Here is a 9,072-nt window from a genome sequence, read left to right as displayed (position 1 = left end):
TTCCACATTGGTTATTCGTTCATCTTCAGAAGGATATTGTTGATGTTGTTGATATGGTTCATACTAAAATTGAGTGTCAGAGGTGAAACAACCATGATCAGCCATGATTTCTTTGATGTGGAGAATCTGAAACGGATATTACTTAACAAGAAACATTTCTTTCTATACCAAAGAGGGGTTAGTACAAACAACTATAAAGTAAAGAAAATTATTTACGGAATATGTACAAATGCTTAAAATGATAAATCAATCGTACTATATATGATATCTAAACGCTAGTCCCCGGCAACGGCGCCATTTTGATGAAATGTTTTTGCATCAAACAAGATAAGTATTGTATATCGTTTCCACAGGGACTAGCGCGACATCAAAGACCATTCAACATCAAATATCATTCTAAGTTGTAAGAGTACTTCTTTGTTTCATTTGTAACTTATGTTAACTATTTTGCAAATAATAAAATGGAGATTAATAAGGCGTGAAACATGTTAGGACTAGAGTTCCTTAACCAAACGTCACACATAACCTAATGATCATAAACGGATTCTAGCCTTTCAAACAATATTATGACAATCACTCGACAATACCATTCGTGTCCAAATGATATCGTTAGTTCTAAGGGATCGTTTAAACATCGATTTCCCAAACATTTAAACGATCACAAAGTCGTTCGGATAATCTAATCGACGATTTCCCAACCGATTAAATGTCCAAAAGCATTAAGTTCAAGATTACAAGTGATTATCAAATATTAACATCCATGTCTAGAGTATTAACTTAAGATAGATTGTTATTCTATGTCTAGACTCAAAAGTTCGTGTCCAAAGCATTTTGAGTCTCAATAAACATTTAAAGCAAGAATAACAACAATATTGAATAAAGATGCTAGAACCATATATTTATAGATCAAAAGATTACATGTTAGCAAAGATCAAGTACCTCTAATCCCAACAAAGGGGATTTAGCTACTCATTGTCATGGAAGCCTTGCAAGAATGGATTGAAGAGGAAGGATTCATTACAACTTGTGATGTCTCAACAAAGGAAGAAGAATCCAACTTCTAATCACTCTCACTCTATATGATCTACCCTATTTCTCCCTCTAAAAGATATTACAAGTGAAAACTATGAGAAAAACTAAGATCTAAGGAGGAGGAGGAGGAGGAGAAGAAGAAGAAGAAGAAGAAGAAGAAGAAGAAGAAAGTAAAGGAAGAGGAAAGCTCACAATTTTATTGAGGTCCATAAAGTGGACCTTGGAGGTGAAGGTGTTGTATCATGTTCCGGAGCATTTGAGTATTTTCTTCATTTATGTGATTGCCCCTTTGGACATTGTTCCTTAGCCCGGCCATCTCAACACCTTGTCTTTGTTGCTCTGTGCTTATTCTTTGAATTTTGGTTTGGATCCATGCCCACCGTTCATCATTTTAGTTTCCAACGGCTTCTTGTTCATGGTGTTGTGCACCTACCTCCTCTTCATCACCACCATCATCACCATCCTCTTGTACCTGTGGGTTAGTACCAACATAAAACAAATTTTCCACCACCTCCGGATTAGTTATGTTCGGATTCGGTAGAATAATCAAAATAGCTCTAATAATTCTCCGTTCATATTGGTAATTACGAGTAGGGCCATGGGTTCTAAGGAATGACAAAGTAGTGAAAGTATATAAGTCTAGATAATAGTTCCCCTCTATCCTCTTGATCCCTTGATTCACACTCACCCCAAACTTCCTAGCAATAAAAGTGATGATTCCACCTACCACTATATCACCTTCATCATCCGGTTTCTTTCTAGCAATTGAAACAAGATAATAAGCGAATAATAGCAAATGTTAACATGGTGGTTATAAAGCATAGCCCACAACATAAATAGTTCATCAGTCCTCATCATTCCTACCTCTTTCCTACCCAGATGGTGCAAGCCATAACCCTTTGAAGGTACCTAAGCACAGGGTTGTGAATTCAACAGCCTAATCACATGTTCTTCTATTCTATCCATAGCATTAGCATCAGGGTATCTACAAGCAGAAATAGGTTTAGAGATAGGAGATTTATACTTACTCCTTTGCTTGTCATTTTTAAAATGGATGCCATGGTTGCGGACTGTTGATTGCTCTTTGCCTGCTACACTTCCAGAGCCTTCAATTTCTTTTCCCTTCCGCTTGGATACCATTGACCTAGTTGACTTTGTTTGGGTTTTGGGGAGGGTTAGGGTTTTGGTTGGAAAAGGTTGGTTTAGTGATGTGGTTGGGGTTTAAGTAAGGTTTTTGAGTTTAGTGATGAAGATTGGTGAAGAAATTGTGGTTTTTGGGTTAGGTTTTTAGGGATTACGAATTTGGTGAATTTGTGGTATAGGTGGATGAAAGTTGATTTTGATTGTTGGTTTATGTTTGGAGATGATTTGGGTTAGAAATTGTTGAGTTTGGTGGAGTTTTGGTGGGATTATGAAGGTTTGAAGGTTTAGGTTATGGAGGTTTAGAGAGAGAAGTTTGAAGATGAAAGAGGTTGTGTTGTTTGAATGAGGTAAGAAGGGGAAAATTTTTTGGTTTTTGTGTGCTGATGGGTTGGCACGGCCGTGCCACCACAGGCACGGGCCGTGCCAAGCTTCTGGTCATGGCCTCCAAATTTTTTTCTTTTCGAATCATGTTTGGACAAATACCTGCAAAACAAATTAAAATAACACAAAACAAACAAAATAAAAGCAATAAAACTCATGGGTTGCCTCCTACGAAACGCTCTTTTAACGTCATTAGTTTGACGATTAATAGGTTTATCTATCTTATACTCAACCTTTCACTAAGGGACAATGGCATCAAACTGACATTCTCTCCCAAATCAGACATGGCTTTTTCTATAGTCTCGGATCCTATGACACAGGGTATGGTAAAACTCTCTGGATCCTTAAGTGTGGATGACAATTTGTCTTGAATGATTTCAATAAATAACCTAAACTGCTCATCTAACTTGGACTTATCGAACCCTTGTGGGAAAGGAATTTTTGGCTCATATGGTGGTGATATGTTAGGCTTTTCACTCTCTACTACAACTTTCTCACTTTGTGGCTTTTCACTCTCTACCTCAACCTCAATTGTCTTGGTTTCCACAACTGGGTCCTCTAATTGCTTAGCATCCCTAAGTGTAATAACATTTATCGGGCCTTTGGGGTTGGTTTCAGTTTGACTCAGAAGGACTCCGGAGAGGAAGAGGTTACTTGTTGGGCCACTTGGGAGATTTGAGTCTCTAGCATTTGTTGTGAGTAAAATATAGAATCTACTTTTGAGGAAAGCCTATCGAGAGAGTCATTCAAAATTCCAGCTTGGATTTTAAATTCTTGGTTGGCCCAGTGTCATCTAATACAAGATTTTCTAGCAAAAGTTCCAAGTCGGATTTTTGATTGACTGTTTGGTTGTTTGCAAAACCAGGTGGAGAGTCATTCAAAATTCCAGCTTGGATTTTAAATTCTTGGTTGTGCTTAGTTTGATCTAGTACAAGACTTTCTAGCAAAAGTTCCAAGTCAGATTTTTGAGAGACTCTTTGGTTGTTTGCAAAATCGGGTGGTGTTGTTCGTTGTCCAAAAAGATTTTGAGGGTTTTGAAAAAAAAAATTGACTATTCCTAAACCCCTGATTATATTGAGTATAGTTTACTTGCTCAGGACTTCTAACAACACTACCTAGTTGACATTCAACAATAGTATGACCAAATATTTCATAAGCTTTACAAGGTGGTGAAACGGCGGAAAAAGTCCATTGCTAAAGGTTTTGAGTCATGCCTGAAATCAAAGCAGTTAAAGATAAAATAGAATAAAATAAAATAAAATAAAATAAAGAGAGAGAGAGAGAGAGAGAGAGAGAGAGAGAGAGAGATTTTATTTTTTTTATTTTTTTAGTTAAAGGTAGAAAAATAAAAAAGGAAAAGAAAAAGAAATAATATATTTTTTTTATATTTTAATTATATATATATATATATATTATTCTTTTTTTTTGTCTAACCACTACTAAAAAGTTAATCAAATTACAATAACTCTCCGACAACGGCGCCAAAAACATGATGGGATAAACACGCAAGTGCACAGTTCTACCGAAGTAGTAATAAAAGAGAGTATCGTTCCGACAGGGAGTTATGAATTCAATTAACTTTCAGCAATGATTAGAAAAGAGTTTTGGGTTATAAAGTTTGGATTTTTAATTGAAAGAAAATAATAAAAATAAAAGTGCCTTTGGATTATTGGTTCATCTAAATAACAAGCCCTTCACAAACAAACCCTAAACCAGAATTTTATATTGGATTTACTTTCTAAAGACAAGTTTCTCTTTAGCATATCAAAGCTTCTCTTGAAGTCAGTGAGTGTGTTCCTCTAGCAACCACGCATATTCTCTTGGTTGATTGTTGTAACATCTCAGACGACTTTAAGCATTGTCGACTGACCCTACAAACCAACACAAAGACAAGTTTCTCTTTAGCGTATCAAAGCTTCTCTCGAAGTCAGTGAGTGTGTTCCTCTAGCAACCACGCATATTCTCATGGTTGATTGCTGTAACATCCCAGACGACTTTAAGCATTGTCGATTGACCCTACAAACCAACACGAGTCTTTTTAGCGTGTTTTGTCCTCACTCACACGCTTACTGGGAAAATTCTCGGTAGGTCACCCATCCCAAAATTGCTCCAAGTCAAGCACGCTTAACTGTGGAGTTCTTATGGAATGAGCTACCGAAAAGAAGATGCATCTTGTTGATATAGGTAGTACCAAACAATTCTTATAAGCCTTCCTTCAACCATGTAGTCACATACCTACACGGCCTCAGGATCCCTCTCATTCCGATGTGATTCGGTTCCTCTAGAAACTGTCGAGAGCCGTTCATTGTCGTGTCTTATGCACCGGCGATCACTCCTCTGCCCTCGTCAGCCGTGGGTGTTACAATTGCTATTAGAATCCTTGAAGAACGAAACTTTATATGTCTCAAGGTTTGCTACACTATTCTCATGTTTCACAACCCTTGTCTAATTTCACTTGTTCCAATATCAAAGCTCCGCGTTCGCTTTATGAATTGATATTTGATATGATGAATTAACGATTACAAAACCCTCCGCATTCGCTTCTTAGTTCGGTAATTGTTAATTCATTATAAAAACGGTGAAATTAGATTAGAAAGTAGATTTATATAAAATTAGGGTTTATGGTTTGGTTTGATTAGGATTACGTCATTAGACTTATCCAACAATCCCAAGATAAGAAGAGCCTACTCACTAACGTTCATTGTAGACATAGAGAAGAAGAAGAAGAAGAACATAAAATAAAATAAAGAAAATAACGATGAACTTTTATTCAAAGAAACAATTGTTGTGATGGTTTGTTGTGATGATTTGTTGTGATGGCTAGCTACTTTATTTATAGTTTACATTCGACTTAAAACCTAAGCAATACATCATTAGAATGTTCCACAAGAAGTTGCTCACTCTTCCTTCAAAATAATAAGATCTTGGTCAGTTGAAGTACTTCCTTGGTTTAGAAGTTGCTCACTCTTCTCAAGGAATCTTTTTGTGCCAAAGAAAATACTACCTTTATCTTCTTACTGATACAGGTTACCTTGCATCTAAACATGTTTCTACACCATCTAATCCATCATGCAAGCTTCACAATGATAATAGTGCACCTTACACTAATGTGCCTGGATACAGAAGATTAATAGGGAGATTGATTTACTTGACCAACACCGGACCAGACATTACTTTTGCTACTCGACAACTTAGTCGATTTCTCACTTCTTCTACTGAGAAACACTATTTGGCTGCCACTAGAATCTTGAAGTATTTGAAGAAATGCCCTGGTTAAGGTTTGTTCTTTCCCAGACAAACTTCATTGTTCTTATCTGCCTTCTCAGATGCAGATTGGGCTGGTTGTTTAGACTCTAGAAGATCAATTTCTGGCCAATGTTTCTTCCTTGGAAACTCCCTCATCTCTTGGAGAACTAAGAAACAGTTAACTGTCTCTAGGTATTCATCAGAAGCTGAGTATAGAGCATTAGGTGCAGCAACTTGTGAATTGCGGTGGTTGCTCTATTTACTCAATGATCTTCATGTTACAACTATCAAACTTCCAGTTCTTTACTGTGACAATCAGAGTGCTTTGCACATTGCAGCAAATCCAGTGTTTCATGAAAGAACTGAGCGTCTTGAGATTGACTGTCATTTGCTTAGAGACAAGCTTCAAGCTGGAATCATGAAGCTTCTTCCAGTCTCCTCCAAAGACCAGTTAGCAGACTTTTTCACTAAGCCTCTGCTTCCTCAACCATTCAGCACTTTGTTATCCAAGCTGGGAATGCTTAACATCTATCATTCTCCAGCTTGTGGGGGGATATTAGAGAATGAGCAGAAAGATACTAAGCAATGCAGTTATACTTGAGCCACAAGTTACTTAGTTGCTTGAGTTACAAGTTATCATATTAGAATGTATCTTAGGCCATTGTAATATTTCATATCTACCTATAAATACTTGATGTAATAGCACTTTTTCATTAATGAGAATGAGACTATTATTCATTTGTTGATTTCCATAACACACCCATCCAACGACGAACGCCACACATGGTCCCTATAAATATTCATAATTTTCCGACAACATTTTTAGTCCCTAAAATGCTAAAGAAAAATGTCACATGGACTAAAAGGTGTGATTTTATTTTGTAGGGACTAAACACAAAATTATGAATATTTATAGAGAGCATTTACTTAATTAACCCAATTTTAATTATACTTTCTGTTTGATCAGAGAGTATGGTGAAGAAATTATTATCATCTCTTTGTTTGGTTTTCAAGAAAACTTCATAAAGTCTTCTCTAATGTTTATTTTATGATTAAATATTAAAACAGGAAACACTAAAAATAAATGGATCCTAAATTATTGAAAATTACAACAAACTAATCACAGTCAATAGTAAAAATAATATGTAATTAAGGTGGAGCATAAGTGATTGATGAAATAATCACACAATACCAAAATTTGGTCGTAGTGTAAAAAATAATATAAAAAAATAAACAATGAGAGTGAAACTAGAGAGAGGAATTCTAGGGGAGCGGGGGGGGGGGGGGGGGGGGGGGGGGGGATGGGACCACGCATGAGTTTGAAAAAAGAGAGAGGGGCACACAGCAGCCAACGCGGCGGATAGGGTTACAACATCCTATTTCTTCACCAACTTCGAAGGCATGAAATAATGGCACTTTGGAGACTTTTCACGAAATACGGCAAGGTAGGCGAGGTCTACATTGCGAAAGGTTGATAAGTGGGGTAGACTCTTTATTTTCATAAATTTCAAAGATGCAGAGGGGTTGGAGGGGAGATTGGGGGAGGAGTAGATGGGAGATTTGCTGCTAAAAGTGAACTAGACCCGCTTTGGGAGGGAGGAGAAGATCTGAAGGTTAAGGGTAACCATAAGGTGGGTAACACAATGAGGGTGGTGGTAGACGCAAGGTCCTTTTAAAACTTGGTGGTAAACTCAAAGGCTTCAGATGAGGAACAACAGGCATTGGAAATGTAAGTTCATGAGGATGTGATGAAGGAGCTGAGAAATAGTTTCGTTGGGTTCCATAAGATTCTGAGGGAGGCCAAAAGCTTGCATATTACTTTGTTTATGGAGGGGAGGCAGGGTATAAAGGTGGTGGAGATGGGTGATAATATGGTCATGTTTGCCTTTTGTAATCTCTCCCACCACCTCACTCTTCAAAAGTACCATCTCCTACAGGTGATTATTACCCATCTCCACCACCTTTAGCTATGGGTGATAATATGTTGGGAGGGGATGTTCAGCTAATTGAGTCCTTGGTCACCACAGCTTGTGGCGGCGAGGAGGAAGACTTGGGTTCAGATTTTCGGTGTCCCTCTTCAAGTGTGGGAGGAGACTTTTTCCAAATTGGTGGGTGGGAAGCTAGGTGATTTTATCGATTTTCATGAAAATATTGTCGGAAGAAAGCGGCTAGATGTCGTGAGGGTAGAAATTTCAACTAATACGATATGAATAATTGATGAATATATGAAAATTAGAGTCATGGGGGCGGTTTATACCCTATTGGTGGTGGAGGAGATGAGGGGAGGGGCGGAAGAAGTGGCAGGTGAAGTAAAATATTTTCACAAGAAAGGGGGGTTGAAGTGTGAACTGTTAAAAAATTTGCCAATAAAAATTCTCCAATTACAATTCACGATTGGTTTGTTAGTTAACAATAATAATTGTGAAGTGTGTGAATATGAACAAATAAAATAAGGAGAGAGAGAGAGAGAGAGAGAGAGAGAGAGAGAGAGAGAGAGAGAGAGAGAGAGAGGAAAAACACACAAAAGTTTATCCTGGTTCACCCAAATTAGGCTACTTCCGGTCCCTGGACAAGTGTGAGATTATCCACTAGGTAGTTGAGTTATAACTTAACCTCAACTCCTCTTGTGTCTTGATCTTCTTTATCTTTCTTACAAACGAGTAACTTTACCCTTGCGTGATCTTTCTTGCAAACGAGTAACTTTACCCTTGTGTTTTCAACAAGCTAATTTCTTTTACAATCCAACAAGAATTAAATTCTTACTTGGACCAAATAAAATATTTGTGCTTTACTGAAAGAGCTCAAAACAAGAGCAATTTTTAGTATTCTAAACGAAGAACAAAAAGAGAGCTTTGGAGTATTTAGATTTTTATGCTTATGCTTCTCTAAAAATGGCATGTGTTTCCTTTGCGGAGAATGTGGCTATTTGTAGGCACTTGGAGACTTCATGCTTCATTTAAAATATTGCACATGCCTTTCCTTCTTTTCTTGTACGTGTGGCACTTTAGGCAAGTGCATATCCTCATGTGTGAGGTTTAAACAGCTAGCAAAGCTTTTTGGATTTTATCTCAACAGCAGACGGAGGAAGATTCAGTGCTTGATGATTTAGAAGATGAAAATATTGATTACGGTGAAAATCGCAAATGTTAAACCAAGTACACCAATTTTCTTTGACTAATTTTTGCTTAAAAATAAGAACCGAGGAAGTACATAAATTATATTTTTTTGGTGGTGTGTACATAAATTATATAAATTAATTAGACTATGAAA

Source organism: Medicago sativa, chromosome 3 (assembly GCF_051527215.1).
Source record: "Medicago sativa cultivar Bolivia chromosome 3, Bolivia_mono, whole genome shotgun sequence".
NCBI lineage: Eukaryota > Viridiplantae > Streptophyta > Magnoliopsida > Fabales > Fabaceae > Medicago > Medicago sativa.
Note: the sequence above shows the minus strand (reverse complement) of the source record.